The 22281-nt window shown below is 40.1% G+C and overlaps 1 long non-coding RNA gene and 1 pseudogene across 1 annotated transcript; one reads left to right on the top strand and one right to left on the bottom strand.

Annotated features, from left to right (window-relative positions):
- Positions 1 to 11023: 11023 nt before the first annotated feature.
- LOC116410546 lies at positions 11024 to 13212 on the top strand. The gene is made up of 2 exons (XR_004222465.1): positions 11024 to 12595; positions 12975 to 13212. It is a non-coding gene; the product is annotated as an uncharacterized LOC116410546 (long non-coding RNA).
- Positions 13213 to 15936: 2724 nt separating this feature from the next.
- Positions 15937 to 22165, bottom strand: LOC116406507 (annotated as a pseudogene).
- Positions 22166 to 22281: the final 116 nt, after the last annotated feature.

The following is a 22281-nucleotide window of genomic DNA, read 5'->3' as shown; positions in this document are numbered from 1 at the left end:
AGGTCTGTTCCATTCCAGCTCTTCAAGCATTTTCTGGCGTGCGTGTTACTCCGATATCTTGGCACTTCAGGTTTTTGTAGCCCAAACAATACAGTGAACTTTTCTTCTCAGTCGGAATCCCTCTTCTGGCAGCCATGTCGGCAGTTCTTTGTCATGGAATCATTTTATTCTGATTGTACGACTGCTCCTATTGGCTTGTGTAGGAAGAGTCTTCCCTGTAAGTTGGGCCACAAAATCTCCTACTTCCAATCCCAGGGCAACACAACAAACAAAGATTTTTGCACACAAATACACATCCTTCCAGGCAGTTTCTATAAAGTGGATTTAGTTGTATTTCTGCACACTTGGAGCACCTGTACATTGGCTCAATAACTACGGGTGATGTTATATTCACAGTAAAAAGACAAACAGGCCACTTAAACAATTGCCATGAAACACTGCTACCATGGCAGGATTTGTTTCTAACTACTGGAAAAAATCAGGATGATGGAGATGACATGGGCATGATTAAATTGTATATGGCGCCACTCGCTTGCTAACTGTGCAATTAACCAAAATAAAATGCACCGAGTCACAGCACATGATAAAATGAAGTAAACTAGGAGGAAACTAAGGCACTGATGGCACAATATGTAAAAAAAGCTTCCCAAGCAATAACCTCTTGCCTGTCCCTTACTCAGTACCACCCGTCTCTTACTGGTATATTACCAACAGCACAACCAGTCACTCAGCTGTTCCTCTCACACAGCAACCAGTCTCTCATATCTACATCACCTACAACACAACCAGTCTCTCATATCTACCTCACCTACAACACAACCAGTCTCTCATATCTACCTCACCTACGACACAACCTGTCTCTCATATCTACCTCACCTACAACACAACCAGTCTCTCATATCTACCTCACCTACAACACAACCAGTCTCTCCACTATTTCACCTTTAGCACAACCATCAGTTGTTCTTCATGCACAGCCAGTTCCTTAAATGTACCTCACCCAAAGCCCAAAAGTCTCTCGTATGTACCTCACCCACAGTACAATCTGTGTCTCACGTGTATCTCACCCACAGCCCAACCACAAATTTAAAATAACCTAACCTACAACACCATCAGGCTCTCAAATGTACTTCACACTGAGCAATACCTTAGTTGTTCTTCTGAATGTATCTAACTCAGAGCACAGCAAGAAGCATTCTCCTACATCTTCTTCACCCACAGATAAAAAAGTCACTCCACTAACCCTTACCCACAGCACAATCAGTCTTCTCAGTTGTACCTCACCAACAGCTCAACCAGTCAATCCCTGTATCTTAACCACAGCACAAGCAGTCAAATCAAAAACTCAAATATATCTAACCCACACCACAACCAAAAACGTACAAAACCCACAGCATAACAGGTCACTCCATGAGATCTATTCCATAGAACATCCATTCTCTCAGTAATACCTAACCCACAGCACAAAGAGTCTTTCGAATGTACCTCATCAACAGCACAGTTGGTCCACTAGATGTCACCCTCTCCTCAACCAGTATTTTAATTATACATAACCCACAGCACATCCAGTCACTCCACTATTTATCATTTATAGCAATCTATCAGTTGTACTTACCAAAATCATAACCAGTCAATCAAACACACCAAAATTAGCTTCTCAAAAATACCTAAACCACAGCACACACAGTTTCTCAAAAGCACCTAACTCACAGCACAACCAGTTAATCCAATCATCAACATAACTCACAGCATAACCAGTCACTCAAATACAACTACCAACATCATAAACAGTAACTCAAATGTACCTAACCCATAACACAACCAGTCACTCCAATATACTATACCCACCGCCCAACCATTCTCTCAATGAAACCTAACCCACACCACAAACAGTCTCTCAAATATACCTAACTAACAGCACAACCATTTATTCCTCTATTGCTCACCCACAGCCCAATCAGTCTCACAACTGAACCTACTAACATCATAAACAAGCACTCAATTTAACCTAACCCATAGCACAACCAGTCACTCCACTACATCTCACCCACATACTAACCATTCTCTCATTTATACCTCACACATACCACAATCAGTCTCAAAAAAATATGCCTGACCCATAGCACGAGACATTCAAGTAAATATCATGCACCTCACAACCATTCTCTCAATTATACATAAGCCAGACCACACCACAAATTGTACCTAAGAACAGCATAAACACTCACTCAAACCAGACACTTAATTAAATCTCACAAACATCCCCACAAGTATCTCAGTTACACCTCACACTACAAGCCACACCTCAAATAAACCTAACCAAAAAACACCCAGTCATTCCACTATTCATAACCCGCAGCCCAATCAGTCTGCCTTGCAGTTTCACCTACAAACATTATAACCAACATGATGTGACTGCTCAGTTTACACTACAGCCTCCAGAAACTATTCACTAAATTGGGCATGAACTCACCGCATTTTATCACAGTGTATATATATTAATTCGGCACTTGCATACTTAATATCCGATTATGCTCTCTATATAATGAATTTGTTTGATGTAATTAATCTACAAGGCTACTAGAGCAACTATTGTGATGTTTTAATTAATTTGTTTTAACTATTAATCATTTTGAGTGTTGATTTTACGAACTCAGGTTCTGATTCATTTTAATGTAATAATAAAAGTTGAGTTTTATGCTGAAGCACTACTAAATTTTCTATATTTTTCTATTTTGATATTGGTGGTAGACACCGTGTGCTCAGTGGAAATTGTATTATACACAGCTAGTACTGGTTATTTGTGTTAGTGAATTAAACATTATAACCAATTACTGAAATGTAGCTCACCCATAGCACAACCAGACATTCAACAAAATGTCACACACGCCGCCACAAGTCTCTTAAATACACCTAAACCACACCACAACAAGCCATTCCAGAATGCATCCGCCAAATCCCCATCAGTCTCTTAAACTACCTACCAACATCGTAACAAGTCACACAAATGTACCTAAACCATAGCACAACCAGTCACTTCACTAGATCTCATCCACAGCCAAATTATTCTCTCAATTATACCAAACCCACACCACAACCAGGCTTTCAAGTATACCTAACTTACACTCCACTGGATGTAACTCACAGCACAACCAGTCACTTAACTTAATTTCATCTACAGCGCAACCGTTCTCTCAATTATTTCTAAACCACACCACAACCAGTCCCTCCAATACACCTAACCCACAGCACAACCCGTCACTCCACTATACATCACCTTCAGCCCAATAAGTTTCTCAGTTAAACCAACCAACATCCTAACCAGTCTCTCAAATGTATTTAACCTATAGTATAGTAACTCTACTATACTGTCACAAAGCAGTTTCTGTACTATTTATCATTATTTATACACTGCCAAGACATGACATATTTTTAATATTTTTTTAAAATGCTTTAATTGGAACCTTTGTCATATGCTTAAATTAACTTTTTTTTTAAAAAAACTTTTGTAATTGTACTATATACCTTTTGATAAGAGCTTGAATTTTTTCTTGGCTAGACTAATATCCAGGGTTGCAGTAATGTCCAGGGAAAGAATTAGTTCCGTGTGTAAGTTTTGTATTATGTTAAGTTCATTTAATGTTTTAAGTGTATTTTATTTGCTTTCTTTTGGCTGATTGCTTATACACGCAGATACTGGGCTGTGTGGTCATTTAAATCCCACTGATTAGCTAAAGCTAGGTGTCAGTTAAATGATACTGATATTTTTATACTTATGAATAACCCTCAACAAGAGTTTAAGAAACCAATTCCTGTACTTAGTCACTCATCTATTTATTATGTTAAATTGAGAATCTACAAGAATATTAAAAGTGTTATCTATCCTTTTCATTGACTCTTGTCCTTGTTGCACAAACCCAGGGCTGCCATAAAGGGGCAACGGGGAGGGCTCTGGGTATAATTTGTCCCTGTAGGGAGCATTGAGAATGGTTTAATTAAGCTTATAAGCTTGACTTCACACTTTCAGCTGTCAGAAGCTATACATGTACTTGCACAGTACAGGTATGGGATCCCTTATCTGGAAACCTGATATCCCAGAAGCCCCGAATTATAGTCAGGCCATGTCCCATAGAGTCCTGTGTAAGCAAATAATTCTATTTTTTATTTATTTCCTTTTTCGCTGTAATAATAAAACAGTAACTTGTTCTTGATGGTAACTAAGTAGCATGAATCTATATTGGTGGTGAAAAGAAGCCTATTTTAGGATTTAATGTTTCTTTAACATACAGTGATCAACATTACGGAAAATCCCAAGTCCTAAGCAATCTGGATAATAGATCCTATGCACAGATTTGCCTTTTATATGTACATGCATTGTATGAGGAAGCCATAACTGTGACCATTATGTGACTTTAATCAAGCATTTATATCAACTTGGTGAAATGATATTATGAATTTCTTATTCGGTACACACAAGACATTTCCTTGCACATGTTTAGGTATTAACACTGGGGAGAGAATATTTTGCTTTGGATCTGTGTGTCTGTGACAGAAATGTTCAGCTTGCAGCAAAAGTCTATTTGGGGATTCTGGGAGCTGTAAATCCACTGTAAATTCTATTGACAGTTTCCCTTTGGCTTCTCCTACCTACAAATACAGGAGCATGGGATGTATCTGGGCTTTGGTGTGTCCCCAGTTATTATGGATCTTATAGGGATGTATCTGTATCACAATAAAAGCTTTTCTGGCACAAACCCAACTGTTTATTACTAAACCTATGCCTGGCTGCTGCAGCTGTGACACATGGTTTTGGGGTAACACTGTGTAAACTATGTCTTTAACCAGTCAGTTGCATTGTCCCATCCCTAAGCCTGCTTCAGCCTAAGGTGATTGGCTGTCTCCTGTCACATGTTTAGCGTTATTGCTAGAGATCACAGCTCATTACCTGCTCTCTCTGTAAGTACATTTTTCAGCTAAAAATTATAACTTTATGTTTATCATTCATGAATAGGGAGGAATTGCACATGTTGTAGCATTATTTATTTAGCGGCAGGCAGAGATTTCTGCACATTCCCTGTGCCACTGACAGTGCTAAAGAGCCAGGGTGGCAGTTAATGACAGTTGGGCAGCAGCTTTATGGATGGAAATATTAAAACATATCAACACAAACATGTAGGGATCTGTCAGTATCACTTTGATCTTTTGTGTCTGTCCTTTTGAAGTGGTAGTTGCCAGAATCTAAACTCATTTAGGGGGTGTTTAGCCAACTGCCAAACTCTGTTGGATGATGGTGGGAGTTGTAGTTCAGTAGCAGCTACATGGCAACAGGTGCTGCTGATAATGTATATTTTCTCACACACCTACACAAAGGGGCATATTTATTTTAGTGTGTAAGCCATTGAGTTTAAACTGTCACCTACAATTTAGAAAACAACACCAAAATTGTGATTTATTGCTATGGGCAACATCACTGGTGATGATGGCTTGCAGACTATAATAAATATGCCCTAAGTCAGCCAATTCCCTTTCTGGTCTCCAAGCTATAGAGATGGTTGGACCCACCTGTCAAAGTATAAGAGCAGCTCCCAGTGGGCTCCAGCCAAGAACCCTTCCCATCAGCCCTTTCTTATTCCCTACATAACTCATAACATTTAGCAGTATCTATAGCTAATATTTGTGAGCGTGAGCCGTAGGTTTCCCACTGGGCCCTAGGAGGCCCATTCCAACACTGGCTATACACACAATAGCAGGTAATAGATTTAGGAGAATTTAAAGGAAACACAATGTTCACGCCATGTCCATGTTTTGTAGCTTTCATGTTGCCTCCATATTAGCTGTGAAATATACCAATCTCTCTTCTCTATTACAGGAGAAACGGTTATGGGTTGCAAGCTGTGTAGAGTCGAGGTAAGGATGCTCACGTGTTCCCTTTTGTCTCTCTTAGGGGCCTGGGTAAAGAATATGGTGGCACTGGCATAGGGGGGTGTGGGAGTTCAGGGCAAAACAGATGGGGGCCAGGACCAAATTAAACACCTGGGCACATGGAGCTCTACTTACATATCTGAGACAGATAATTACCCACACACACACATTGTACTGATACAATCAGTTTTTAAGAAACCATGATCTTAACTGGTGTGAGGGAATGTCCTTTAATTTTTTATAACTGTGTTCATTTCTACAGAACTCAATTATTCCTATAAAGCATGAAAATGCTTACGTGGAGATCCTAGAGATCAGTGATGTGCATGACTCTCTGGTGCAGTTTACTGCCACCTTAGAGCTGCCCGACCACCCGGCAAAGCCATCTTTCCTAGGTAAGTGTGATCAGTACTAAAAAACACTTTTTAATTTCCATAGTAAGAGCCAGATATCTGGAAAACCAATTTCAATTTAAAGGACCCCGTCGCTAGATAATAATGACATCTATTGTATTTTAATTCTTGTAGAATCTCCACGTCCTGCTGGGAATGAAAAGGACCCTGGCTCTTCCCACAACATCGGAGGGGCCATTCCTTTTCATGAGCCTGAGGGCTCCGAGCCAGCAGAGTCTATGACCAGGGATACAGCCAGCCCCACCAATTTCATCTGGCCTTCATTTGTAAGTACATTGTATAAATGTTACATTTATATATACCGTATATATACACACACACACAATTTCTGACTATATGCTTAATGTTACTTTATTTAACTTGCCAATATTAAGACCTCATACATGATATATATAAGTGTTGAGATGACATCCTGCTTAATGTTGGTTTCTTAATATGCTTTAATTCAGGATGCCACGGTGGAGGTCCCTGGTATAGTAAATACTTCCGAGGCACTGGTGGTCATTTTCGTGAGGGCTAATTCCTATGAACCACCAGCATTGCCAGTTTTATCGGGTAAGTAGGATCATGCACCGACTTCTTGAAGTTTATGAAAGAGTTGATCATGCAGATTTATTAAACACAGTCCATCTAATGTATTGTTGATCCCTATATCCGGCCACCTGGGCCATCAACCTTAGGGTCTCCATAACTGGGGAGAATTTGACCTTGTACTCATATAGCATATAACTGATATCTCTCTGCCCTAGTATTCTTAGTGCATTTATGTGGATTATATGGGCATTTATGTTTGCTTTTAGTAATGGGATAAATATATATTTATATAGGAGAGTTATAATGATGATAAACTGTATTATAATTTTGAGACCATTGTTCCATTTCTGCATGTTCAGAAGATCCTGATTGTGATGCTGGCATGTCCAATAACAACGGACTTATAGTTTCCAATCAGGAGCAAGATTCTGAGCCAGAGAAGGACACCGAGGATGATAATTCCACCTCTTCCAGTCCTCCATTACCAGTAAGTAGATTCTACAGACCTTTTATGTTTTTACAAAAACCAATGAGTGTAATGAGATGAGTAAATCTTTACTTCAAGGTTTGCATTTGCAAAGTATTCATTTTTAATGGTACAAATGAAATTCATGCAATGTTCATTCTGTGCATAATACTCATTTGTCCTTTATTTGCAGCTCTGCAGTCCTGACTTTGGCTCAGATTTTGCCAATAACATACAGGGTGCTGAAGGACCATCTATCAGGTATCTGATTTGGGATATATTCTCTTTTCTTTTGGTTTAGAATTATAAGTTGGTTAAATTTGAAAATATTAGTATTGCATAATTTGCACTTAATTCTATTATAGTTCCCTTGTCATTAGAGGGTATTATCAGTAACTGGCTAATACCTTCTGGTGACTGGATACAACAGAAAAGTCACCAAATAAACTGTATATTAGATTAATCTTGTCTGTGAACATGAACAAAACATATATTAACTTTATTTTATTTTTCAGCCCTGTTGAGCCCAGATCTCCCTCACTTGGAAATTTCAACCTGGGCCCAGTGTTGGGAGAAGGAGCATTTGGGAAGGTGAGCGACTCATTGCACAGTTAGGTTTTAGTTACTACTGATTTACCCAGAGTGATTGAACTTTCTGTCTTCTGACTCCAGGTATTCCTAGCCGAGCACAAAAACACCAAAGAACTATGTGCTATCAAGGCCCTGAAAAAAGAGGAGATTTTGAAAAGGGGCAACTTGGACAGGTCAGTAACAGGGGAAAGATTAATATTGCCCATATTTGTGTCATCTTTTCTCATATTCAGCTTTATATGTAGGACAGGTTTCTCTTTTTATATTTTGTATCTGTCTGACCTCACATTCCTTTAAATTATTTGCATTTGGTTATTATCTGCTGTATTGCCCCGTGTCTGTTTATTAGGATAAAGGGTAAGTGTAATGTTCCCTTGTGTGAGTCTCACATGGTGATAATGGGATAATTTAACCCACAGTGTCTTCAAAGAGAAGGAAATCCTCCAGAGGGTGAGTTCTGCCGAACACCCGTTCCTAGTGTCGATGCATGGAACCTTCCAGACGGAGTCTCACCTATTTTGTGTGATGGAATATCTCCCTGGAGGTGACATGTATGAAATTGTAACATCCGTGGAACTGCAAGAACCTGAAGTCATGTAAGTAGAATGGGAATGAGGGAATAAGTTTCTCTAAGGGGCACTTTCAGTGAAGCATCATCTCAGCATATATTTTTACAATGTAACGTAATACAAGCAAAGCTACACCTATCATACAGATAACTGCCTTTCTTCTCACTATGATCCCCTCAATTCTCACACATCAGCTTATATATCAATAAAGAAAAAATATTTAAAGTAACTGAATTTTATTTTTCTCTATTCAGGTTTTACACCGCATGTGTCGTTCTTGGCCTGGAGGCATTACACCACCTTGGCATTGTCCATAGGTAAGCATTAATATTAATAAAATCATCTTTATTTCCAGATTGAGCTGGTAACATTATGTTAATCATTCGCTTGCTATTATTGTAAGGATTTCTTTTTGTATAACTACTAAACTATTGACTTGGTTTTAATTCAGAGATATAAAGCTTGAGAATTTGCTGTTGGACCGGGATGGCTACCTTAAGATCGTAGACTTCGGCCTCAGCAAAGACAGTAAGTGTTGCTTATAATTCTGGGGCATACAGGGGATAAGATCAGATTATTAGGTATTGTTATATTTAGATATAGGGGCTGATTTACTAACCCATGAATCCGACCCGAATTGGAAAAGTTCCGACTTGAAAACGAACATTTTGCGACTTTTTCGTATGTTTTGCGATTTTTTCGGATTCTGTCCGAATTTTTCGGATCCAATACGATTTTTGCGTAAAAACGCGACTTTTTCGTATCCATTACGAAAGTTGCGTAAAAAGTTGCGCATTTTTCGTAGCGTTAAAACTTATGCGAAAAGTTGCGCATTTTTCGCGTAAGTTTTAACGCTACGCAAAATGCGCAACTTTTTACGCAACTTTCGTAATGGATAGGAAAACTCGCGTTTTTACGCAAAAATCGTATTGGATCCGAAAAATTCGTAAAGAATCCGAAAAAATCGCAAAACATACGAAAAAATCGCAAAGTACCGATCATTACGAAAAAAACGCTATCGGACTCCATTCGACCCGTTCGTGGGTAAGTAAATCAGCCCCATAGTGTTATATATAAGTGTCATAAACAGATCTGAGTGGCTGTGTAGTTTGAAAGGAAGCAGTTAAGGAAAGTCCCTCATTACATTACATTAGGGACCCAGATCTGCAGTTTCCTCACAGTGTTTCTTGTGTTTAAGGATTTGGATACAGCGACCGCACTAACACTATGTGCGGCACAAAAGCTTACATCGCCCCCGAGATCTTCCTGAAACATGGATACGGCATGGCCGTTGACTGGTGGGCCCTAGGAATCACCACCTATATAATGCTCATGTGTGAGGTAAGCACAATTCCTATATTATCAACTTACATTGGGGAATCATTGGGGTTCATATTGAAACATATCTCTTGGGAATGTTGTTTCGCTAAAGAAATAATGATTCACTTTTTCAGTTACCATTCAACAACGAAAACCCGGTTGAGCTAATGCAGAGCATCCTTTACGACAACATCGAGTTACCAGACTATCTATCAGAGGATGTCTCTGCATTTATAAAAGACGTAAGTTGGCCCCAGCAAATTAGTATCATGTGCCTTTAGTCACTTTTTATACTAAGGGCATACATGCTGTATAGTTATTATTATTACTAACATGATATAACATATGGCCTTTAGTGTGTTTTAGTGGCAGTTTCAGGCTTTTACTGAACTTTACAATATGTATTATTACCCCAGAGAGTCCCTTCTATTCCATAGGGTCTGGCTATGAATGTCAGGAGCAGCGGGTACTCAATCTAAATACAGAACTTAATCTCTGGTTCATATAAGCAGTTAATAAATTAAATATGAGCTTAATTAGTCCATTCAAGCAGTTACATATGCATATGGTTACTTTCTCTATGGGGTTGGAAAATTGCTTGTCTTTCCTAGGTGGATACTTTCCCAGTAGAATAATAAAATAGACATAAACAATAATGATTTAAAAATGTTTGTTTTTATATTTTGTAGCTTTTAGAAAAAGATCCAGAATATCGCCTCGGTTCGGGTGAGGCTGGTGCAGAAATGGTGAAAGAGCACCCCTTCTTCAAAGTAGGTTTCTATTCTATTCCTTTCAATTTACAAACAGAAAAGCACTAATGAATATTGCCATAGCCTCGTAATGCATTATATAATTTCTTGTACCAGCAATTCTAGTTTTTGGACCAGATACTCATCATTAAATATTACCTTTTCATTTAACTTTCAGGATATGGACTGGGACCATCTAGTACACCGAAGAATAAGGCCTCCATTTGAACTAGACAACCAAGACCACCTGGAGAGCCAAGAGAACCCTGAATGCCAAGCTCCGGCACTGACACCGCCTGCTGTAAGGATTCCATCAGAGCTGCAAGAGGCATTCAGAGGATTCTAAATGAACATCAAATAAGTAGACGGAATAGATGGGGAGGGTGGAGGGCCAGTCCATATCTATAGAAGAATTCCATTCACGAAGATCAGAGATCTAGAATATCGAAGATCCAGAAAGATCCAGAACATCGCCTCGGTTCGGGTGAGGCTGGTGCCAAAATGGTGAAAGAGCACCTCTTCTTCAGAGTAGGTTTCTATTCTATTTACTTTGATTTACAGACAAAAAAAGCACTAATGAATATTGCCAGAGCCTCAAAATGCATTTTAACTTTTTTTCCCAACAATTCTAGTTTTTGGACTAGATACTAATTATGAAATATCACCTATCTTTCAGGATATGGACTGGGACCATCTATTACACCAAAGAATAAGGCCTCCGTTTGAACTGGACAACCAAGACCACCTGGAGAGCCGCGAGAACCCTGAATGCCAAGCTCCAGCACTGACACCGCCTGCTGTAAGGATTCCATCAGAGCTTGCAAGAGGCATTCAGAGGATTCTCAATGAACATCAAATAAGTAGACGGAATAGATGGGGAGGGTGGAGGGCCAGTCCATATCTATAGAAGAATTCCATTCATGAAGATCAGAGATCTAGAATATCGAAGATCCAGAAAGATCCAGAACATCGCCTCGGTTCGGGTGAGGCTGGTGCCAAAATGGTGAAAGAGCACCTCTTCTTCAGAGTAGGTTTCTATTCTATTTATTTTGATTTACAGACAAAAAAAGCACTAATGAATATTGCCAGAGCCTCAAAATGCATTTTAACTTTTTTTTCCAACAATTCTAGTTTTTGGACTAGATACTTATTATGAAATATCACTTATCTTACAGGGTATGGACTGGGACCATCTATTACACCAAAGAATAAGGCCTCCGTTTGAACTGGACAACCAAGACCACCTGGAGAGCCGCGAGAACCCTGAATGCCAAGCTCCAGCACTGACACCGCCTGCTGTAAGGATTCCATCAGAGCTGCAAGAGGCATTCAGAGGATTCTCATTGAACATCAAATAAGTAGACGGAATGGATGGGGAGGGTGGAGGGCCAGTCCATACCCATATAAGAAGTCTATTCATATAAAGTGACGATCAGGTGACCCACCTTAATAAGTTCTGACTGAGTAGGCTAATGTAGGAATAGTCTGCTCATGGTTTGTAACATATTCCAAAACTTCACCTGTATAACATGCAAGTAAGATCTAGAAGCAAGGTGAGAAACAAACTGTATTTTTATCACAACGGCTGACACTGTAACATCCTGCCTGGTTTTAAATAGCTGCTCTATTTGAACAGATAACTAAGTGTTTGGTTCAGTTTGCCCCACAATGCATTCTGTAATTACTGACTCCTTCTCTATAATTGACATTTGGCGCCCTTGCCTGTCCCATGGGAGTCTCTGGATTCTCATATGGTAAGACCTGTTAGCACCCGAGCAGCTGAGTTTTAGGCCCAAAGCCAAAGGTGGCTGTTATAGAAGAGCAGGCCAAGACTCCCTGTGGTTTGGGATTCCCTTAAGTGACAAACAGGAAAGTAAAACCTGGCACCAAGTTAGGAAACAAACCAATAGTTGGCACTACCTCACATTGTGTGTATTTGCTTTCTGGTAAGGTTGCAGTTGCCACCTTGGGAGATCCAGAGAAGAAGATATTGAAGATATTAAAGGTGGTTACCATTTTATCCACGCCAAGGTATGAAAAGTAGGTTTATTCCTAAACAGAATGAAGGATGTACCATGGGGTTTTTTTGCACAGGCATTCTATCCTATGAAAATCATTTTACCTCAAATGGGCATTATGAAAGAGTACAGGGCACTGAAAGACTCAAATAGTAAACATGGGGCTCTTACTGTTGGCGGTTAATGAGCATTCCTTATGTTAGATTTGTTTTTTGCACACCATTTGTACCCCCACGTGAGTAACTGGTTAATTTGCAGAATTAATTATGAAGTCTATAATAAAATCATCTACAATGTTGAATGATTCATCTGACTGCTTATTTATTTATAATCAACACATAAGTTTAGTTGCCCTTTAGATGTAAATCCCATTCTGTGATTCTGTTTTTCAGATGTGAGACAGCGTGGCAACAGTCAAAGGAAATCTTATTCTGTAATGAAGACCATGGATCATATACTGAACATTGTACCAAACACTCACTGGAGTCCGTGTGAAGAAAGAAGCCTGTACCCCACCTGCCTAGTGCCACCCACTTTTCCTACTCCAATAGGCACTATTTCATATATAACTTGTTTGTTCTGCTCACATTATGTATATAATTATACAAATAAAAATATTGCTTCTAAGAATATCATCTTCGTATTTATTAATGTCTGTAAAGTGAAGCATGAATGTGTTGTTGCTATGCGCTATATAAATAACACAATAATAAACTCAGCAGTGTTGCCCTTTTCAGAAAAGTGCCTCTGGTGAAAGAATTGACATCAGCACCACCATGTACCTGATTTATGTGTATATAGAAGGGAAGTCAGGGAGTTTATAGAAAAGCCAACCTGCAGCCCTCCAGCTCCAGTACCATTTTAACTTTACTCTTAGGGACTACTGTGACTCCAAGTTCATAAGAAGCTGGAGGTACCACATTACAGTAATACAGAGAAGCTCCTTTCAATACATATATGTATGTATAATATATATATATCCAATCCTTAGAAAGCACTCATGGCATAAACATATCCAAATCAAGTCCTTTATTCAGACATAATAATCTACGCGTTTCAATACCCACGGGACCATCATCAGGATAGTGAAAGGAAGCGAGGTGCATGCTTAAATATAAACAATATCCAATCAGTGCACACCTTTATTTAGCACAAATTAACCCAATGTGTAAAATGTATAGTCCCAGTCATACAGCTGTAGCAGTGAAAATTTAAAAAAAAAAAATCTTAAAAAAATCCCCAAAATCACCACAAGTAGTCCTAGTAGGAATAGTAAGTATGAATAAAAAACACCACAGGGACTCCTAATTGGAATGATAAATATGAGTAAAAAGCGCACAAGTATATTTATAAAATATATATATAAATATATTAAAGAAAGTGCACTTGCACTTGTCTCCAAACATTCTGTTGCATGGTAAGAAAATATATATGTTTGGTAAGGTTTAGGCTTAAAACAACAAAATGTCTTTATTTCACATATTACTTGCGTAATATGGTCAAGATATAGGTCCTAATATATGTATATGCAAGTTACACAAGATAAAGGTGCAGGGAGTTGTATGTGACTCAAAAATTCTGTCAGGGCAGCTCTATGGATATGAGTGGTACTTGTAGATAGAGAAGCAGCAGAACAGTGAAACCTTTGGGGAGACACGGGAAGGAGTTTGTGTTGGGATTTGTGCCCCTGCTTCCGTAGGCCTTATGTACCCTTAGCCTAAGAATCACATGTTAATGCTGTTTTAACAACAAATGTCAAATGTGACGCCATCTCCTCTCCCATTTTAGATACCTCATTACCCGATTATTAAACAACTATTTGGACGTGTGTGTGTAACCCTTTTGAAAGCCGATGCTGTGGGAAAAACACTGAAGAACAGGTAAAAAAAAAAATGGCTATTTCCATTTTTAACATAGAAACATGGTAACTAAGGCTGAAAAAAAACAAAAAAAAATGTCCATCCCTCCCGGCTTCAGGCCCGGATTTGTGGAGAGGCCACAAAGGCCCGGGCCTAGGGCGGCAAAAATGCAGGGGCGGCATGCCGCCCCGCCACAATGAAATTGTGAAATTTTCTCCCATACGGAGCAATGGGGATTCCTCCCCACTGCTCCGTATCAGAGTTTAAATGGGTGCGCATGCGGGTGAAGGGTGAATAAGTAGGGGGTACAAGGAGACACAGAATGGCAGAAGACAGTAAATAGTTCTGTGGAAATGTGGATAAGAATTCTCAGTTCTTCTCCATTGTTGAGACTAAACCTGTCCCTGATGTATTTAAGACTTGCAGTAGAATGAATAAGGTTAAAAATAAATGGAAAAAATAAGAAATGAGCAGGAACATGTAATAAAATGTGAGCTTCTGCATATTAAAAGTGTAATCCTGATCAGCTTTACAATATTTCCACTGGTTATAAGGTTTTTTTGTATGTTTTATTTGCCATATGTATTAAAATATCTGGCAATTTAAATTGCCTGCACAACTGATTCTGACACCTGAAACAATGTCACAGAAGCTGAAGTGTTCCCCTTTCTAAACGTGTTAGCATAAGGGATCCATTTATACAAATTCCAAGCAATCATTCCCACTGTTCTATTGAATACATGCCATAGCATTGGGCAATCCTGCTGCTGCACAGTCTTCTCATTTATCCACCTACAAGGTGCTAAATCCCAGTTACTCCATTCAAGTTTTATTAGATGCCACCTCTTGCCTTCTACACCAATGACTAGGGTCAGGTGGGATATTCTTCCAATGCTGCACCCATGTAACACACAGGGGAACACAGCAGCCAGACATTAGCTCCTTGCAGATGGAGCTTTGTGGGGCAATGCCCATTTCTGACTTGTGGGGGACATCAAAGAGGGACAGGCTGAACAGCCAAATATCACAATGCAGTGTATGATATCTAATCTTATTCACATGTGGCCCCAACCTACCGGCAACAACCAATGAGCAGTTTTACAAAATAACAGGTCAGTTCTTTTTAGTAAGCGCTGGCTTTATTCAGCGCATCAAAAGAACATGTACAAAAAGAAAAATGTACAGTAACAGGGTTTAGATTGAATATTTTCATATTGTAGATAAAAACATTAAAGCCAGTGAGCAGAAATAAAGGGCTCCAATGGTCCCACACCTTGTGTCTCAACCCTTTCTCCTTGTAGATTGTAAGCTCTTTTGGGCAGGGCCCTCTTCACCTCTTGTATCGGTTACTGATTGCTTTATATGTTACTCTGTATGTCCAATGTAAGTAACCCACATATTGTACAGCGCTGCAGAATATGTTGGCGCTTTATAAATAAATGTTAATGTAATAAAAAGGACTGGTCGGTAAAGGTGACGAATGATCTGGTCAGTATTGGGTGGAATCACCTTATTTCCCATTTTCTACACTGCAGAGGCGTTCCTGTGGAGAGATAATAGACATATTTAATTATATAGGGGAAATCGTTTCATTTCTACATCTTCCCATGGCATCCCTATGAAACTAAATGGCACAATAAGTGAAACTGAAAGTCTGGTTCCATTCACAGTCATCCCATAGATATAAATGTCCAACCGGCACATCTCCAACACTGAATGCACAGCTACTAGTTCCCTACATGCTACAGTTTGTGGTTTTAAATCAAAAGGCCAGTTGGACTGAAATCCTCTAATCTATGGTCTGTGTCCCCGTCAGTGAGCAGATGTACCTTGAAGACATTAGTGAGTGAGCTTTAATGTGGAAATTTGGACCAGTCAAAAGCCTAGTGCCACCATACATACATATGCATTCATCTACTATATGGATATAGCTTCAGAGGATTTTGCTAATGCAGCGGTACCAAGTACAGAGATGCCTGGACATTAGTACCCCAATATTAGGTTGGACCCATCAAAGTCATGGACACTTGGAAATCCCCTCTGATACATTTGCTATGAATTCAGAGAACCCTGCCTTGTTTAGAAATACTGGATTTCCAAAGTAGGGTATATTATCATCCATTTGTGAGGGAAAATCATAGCTGTATAGAAATTAGCAGTCTTTTCAAACAGATTATAATAACATGCTTTTGAAAATCCACTATTTGAAAACAGAAGTGGTGGGATTATCTTGTAGCCCTGAGTAATCTCATATAAATCAACCTCCTTCTGGTCACTGCAGTAACCCTCTAACCTAGCAATGGCACACAGGAGCGGGAATTGTATCTCTGAAATTTCTTTGAAATTGTCCAGTGTCTGCCCCGTCTGTATAATACATAATTACTGTGCTGCTTCTTGTGTTCCCCTTTACATTATTTGTATGTGCCTTCATTTAAATGCAGTAAATGTACATTTACATTATATCGGATAAAGCAGGAGACTTAAGTGCCTTCCTACCCTGCGTGTGGTTTTCTTTGGCAGAACACTTTTGCAAATGTAAAGTCATTTTCAACAATAAAACAGGTGAAGTGGAAAGTCAGAGCCAATTCCCATCACCAACATCAGGAAAGCCATAAGCTCAGGGAGGGATAGGCTCAGGAACATGCAGGCCTGAGATTGGTTGAACTGTATGCATGTTTGCTTTAATTCCTTGGAACCGCAGCAAATTAAATTAGAGTCTCTGGCACAAAGACTTTCTGTTAGAGGTGCCAAGCAGGAAGCCATTGTGCATTAACACTTGGTCATGGTTGCACTCTATGCCAAGATGAAATGGCTCATTAGAACGTATTCTCCTTGTAACCTTCCAGACAGATTCAATGAAACTGGCAAATACTGCAGTGGGTAAGGAGCCTTGGCAGCAACTTTGTAGAAAAAAAACAAATACAAAAACATAAATACACAGTTCATTACTGACCTTTAACATCTTCTCCAACTTAATAGCATCAATGGCAAATTTCCTGATCCCATTGGACAGTTTCTCCCACTGCCATTTGGTGTCGTTGTGCAGCCACCGGAAATCTTTTTCCTCCCAAGTGCACTTTCTCTAGGTTACTTGCCTGGGCTACAAATCAATACAATACATAACTAAATGTGAAATAATGACAATAATGGCACTCAAAAAAAAAACAACATACCCATTGCTAAGAGACGCACATTGGCTTGCAATTTCTGTTAGAAGCATAGTTTGTGGGACAGTTGTATTTTATTAGTGCTACACATTTGGTTACTCTCTGTGCCACTTTATAACGTATCTAAGTCTTGTACATAATTATATCCGTGCTTGCGCACAAATTCCCTTTCACATGGGAGACCAGCTCACAGAACCTTACTGCCCTTATAGATCCACAGAAGTACTTAGTGACATGTTGCACAGAAACCCTTTAGGCTATTTCACTTTAACAGCGCTATTTCCATGCAATCATTCTGTGATTGCAGAGAAGGAGCAAAGGGATCAAACTTACCCTCTTTGACTGTAAGCACTGGGGTGAGTTTGCTGCTGTCTTTGGCCAGCTCACCGAGCAGTTTGGGGGAGATGGTGAGATAATCACATCCAGTCAGAGCTTTGATTTCGCCGGTGTTCCTAAAGGATGCCCCCATCACAATGGTTTTGTAGCCAAATTTTTTGTAGTAGTTGTAGATTTTGGCAACACTTTTTACACCTAAAGAAAAATCACATTGTTTGCTCTCATTCTCTGGTAGGGTTTTAAACTAGAACATTTAACTGGAGCTTTTATTTAAAAATATTTTATCATATCTTTCTGAAACCTGAAAGATTCTAGGTTTATTCCAATGACAGTCTCTTATAGAGGCTTATGGCACACAGGATAAGTAAACTGTTGTGACTACAAACCAGGCAGTAATACAGACAAAGCAATCTTGGATCCTAAAAGTTTACTGAAGTTTAAAGCAAATTTTTATTGTAATGTTAGAAACACTGGGTAAATACCTGGATCTTCTGAAGGCTCGTAGCTCTTCTTATCAGAGTTTGCTACATGCCAGTCCAATATCCTACCCACGAATGGAGAAATGAGTGTAACGCCAGCCTCAGCACATGCCACTGCCTGGGCAAAGGAGAACAGCAGGGTCATGTTGCAGTGAATGCCATATTCTTCCTCAAGAATCCTGCAGGAGGCGCCATGGAAAACAGGTTACTTGCATCATTTAGTCTTGTAAAGAATAAACTGTATTTCTCAGAGAACATATAGAGAATCTCCAAATGATGCACTAGAACAATCAAAACTAAATCACAACTGGTAACTGTTGCCAGGCAGTACATTGTGGGCTGCATAAGTTAGGGGATGGTGGGGGTATGCCTATTTGCTTCCCCTTACCTCAAACACAGGCAGCACTGCACTATGGGGGGCAAAGGCCTGTGGAAACTCAGAGATGTGCAGGACAGGGTGCAATTTTTTTGCACTTTGCACCCCTGCCCTACACTCCTTTGAGAAAGGCAAAGGGCATTTAATTACAAAGGACTACAGCAATTAGAAATTCCAAATGTCAATTCCAAATGGTTTTCTTACTTGCCAGCTTGGATTCCCTCCCATGTTGAAGAAAGCTTGATCAGGATCCTCTCTTTATCAATTCCAGCTTCCTTGTAGAGAGCTATAGGCGCTTTGCACGCTTCACCATTCCATCTTTATCGAAAGATAGCCTGTGCAAACAAAAGGATGTCAGGATCACAAACAGCAGCACAAAAATATATAGAACTGCTCTCTGGTACTGCTGGGATAGCCATGTTCAGCTCAGCTGATCTCTGGACTGGAGCAAAGTACAGCTGGGATCAATGTACAGAGACATTTTGTCCGACTGATAGGAAGTAGGAATTAACATTAAAGCTCTATAAATCACTGGGGGTGCTAAATGTTAGATAAGCAATTAAAAATTACTGGGGGCTGCCTGACACCCAGGCCAGTACTCCTGGTTGCTGAAATGTGCACCGGCCCAGCGTACTTCTGTAAGAGCACCACAGACCGGCAAAAAGCCAGCTTTTAGCTTCTACGTACCCTTTTTCACTTTACTGAGCAATGGCATAACTATAGAGAAAGCAGACAGTGGTCACCCAGGGGACAGGAGGCCCAGACCGCAATGTCTGCTTTAACTATAGCTGTAGAGAATATCCCCCTCTCTGGGCACTCTCCTGTCCCAAAGCAAGTTGTGGGGAATGGAGGAGTAGTTGGATAGGGCTTGCAGTTGCTATGTGTCGGGGCCCCTCCATGCCTCCGAAACAAGGCCTGGCCCCCTGTAGCATCACTGCTGCTACTGAGCCTGTTGCACCCGGAACAGAGAAGATCCTGAAAGAATAAGAACATGACAATATTGTGCCCCTACACAGGTGCCCAGGGCAGTCAGATTTTAGCGACCAGGGGAACCAGCCTGGGGTATCAGATAGGTGCTTATATTCACTGGGGGCTGCCCACCCAATATTTTGCTTCTACTTTTAGAAATCTGATCCAGTGAAAATGCAGGATACAAACAAAATGTACAGCTAGTTGGCTAGTCCATCCAAGGATCCGATCACATGTGGTGCCTGTACAGCCCATCAGTGTAAGTCTGCATCTATGGCCTTATTCAGTCCTCACCTGGTAGCATTTTCCAGCCTGACCAGATATAATTTGGGGGCCATCATTTGATCCTATACACAGGCAATTGACCTGCTCACTGAGTCAGCAGGGATATTGCCCCCTGTATGGTTATAGATTTCAAACCACTGGCTTGCTAAGCAATTAACATCTGCAAATGATGGTTCAGTTTATGGCGTACAATGCATGCAACCAAAAGTGCCAACTTTTTCCCTGTAGATTCTGCATTTATTACCTACGTTATTTGTAACCACCATTTCAATAGGGCACATCTAGTGTGCCATGACTGCTGCGGTCTTGAGCTGGCTGGTCACATTCTTTCTTCAACTCCCAGCCCTCCTATTGTGCTATAATCCCCTTTCCAAAAAACAAGGAGTCGGTCTCCTGGCCAAAGTGAAGCGGTATAAAGTCAGACACATGAACAGTTGGGAAGTAAGTCTCCAGCTTTAACATGTCCTGACCCTTGTACAGGGGATACTATAGATCTTTGTCATAATGTGAATTTGCCTATACAGAATGTCTGCAGAAACTCTTAACTTGTACCTTCTTGTATTTCACATAACAACTATACACAAAAATAACCCAAACTAAGTTTTAATATTGATAAAATCCAGGAAAAAGCAGCACAGAGGAACAGCATGGTACACACCGGGCATCCACATCTGTGGAAACTCGACCAGGTATTTTCTTAAGGATTTCCACTCCAAACAGGACGAAAAGCTTGTCCATGATATTATTGATCTGCTCTTCTTCTGACCTGGAAAAGCAATACATGGACAAGTACATTAGCAGCATGGAGAAATACCTATTAAACACGGCAACCAAAAACCTAAAGGCACTGCCTATTAAACACGGCAATCAAAAACCTACAGGCACTGCAGCATGGCAGCCAGGGAGCCGCTGAACTGTAGGGTGAATGCAGGGGCAACACCTAGGCAAGCATGGGGTAAATAGAAACTATCTGCAATCAGCCCCTAGAATGGACTTGTTCTCATATGGCACAGAGGTTTTGACCACACGTACACCCCTGTAGGGGCAGTACTTGGCCAACTGGATTTTTTATTTGAATGAATCAGCTACCTCTATTGGCCAGTGTACCTTGAGCTATTCAGGTGTAACTAGCAAGGGTTCAATAGAATACTCAAAAGTGCCCTCTTCTGCTTTAGACTTGGCAATGAGGTCTTAAAGGACAAGGAAAAGTTAATATAAATTAAAAGTAAGTCTAAAGGCATTCTTTTTACGTACTTACTGCATATCTAAATTCCCAGATCCCTGCTTGCTTCTCTGAGATATGGTGCTGGCAGCCTACAGCAGTGTGAAGCCTACAGTGACATCACTGAAATCTCTCTCCCTTCCTGTAGGCTGCAGCCTCCAGTAACAATGCACATGTGTGTAACTTGATCCTGTCTCCTGTTCTGAGCTACACATGCCCACAGCCAATCAGAACGGATCTGGCAGGGGGGGGGAATGAAACACATGTGCAGTATGAAGCAAGGAGGGAAAGGAAGGAAGAATACCTTTTTAGAGATGGCTGCCTGTTCTAGAAAATGTGAATTAAGTGTGACTGAGTAAATATTTGATTAGGTGAGCCAAAAGTGTGGCGTTTTACTAAACAATAGGAGGACTATTGGGAGTATGCTTTTTAAATTTTGACTTGCATTCTCCTTTAAGGTCACAAGCGCCATTACACATACACAATCTGTTTCTGTGTGTTTATAACAAACATGAGTCCTGTATTACCTTACAGCTGGCCAGTAGTGACCGTGATATTATCCCTCCATCCCCACTGTAAATAATATATGGAGGATTCCTGATCTAAGCTATGACTTCTAGTCCTATTTTGGGGCAGTGAGGGGAAAAATTGAACCTTGTTTGAGTAAAAATAAAAACAAATTAAAACAAATTGTATCATAAAATTTATTTGCCAAAACGACTCAACGTATAGTGGATTTGTATAGAGATCAGAATCACAAGGTCTGTTCATTCCAGCTCTTCAAGCATTTTCTGGCGTGCGTGTTACTCGGATATCTTGGCACTTCAGGTTTTTGTAGCCCAAATACAGTGAACTTTTCTTCTCAGTCGGAATCCTCTTCTGGCAGCCATGTCGGCAGTTCTTTGTCATGGAGTCATTTTATTCTGATTGTACGACTGCTCCTATTGGCTTTGTAGGAAGAGCTTCCCTGTAAGTTGGGCCACAAAATCTCTACTTCAACTCCAGG

Source organism: Xenopus tropicalis, chromosome 4, assembly GCF_000004195.4.
Source record: "Xenopus tropicalis strain Nigerian chromosome 4, UCB_Xtro_10.0, whole genome shotgun sequence".
NCBI lineage: Eukaryota > Metazoa > Chordata > Amphibia > Anura > Pipidae > Xenopus > Xenopus tropicalis.
Note: the sequence above shows the minus strand (reverse complement) of the source record. Positions and strands in the feature narration are given on the sequence as shown.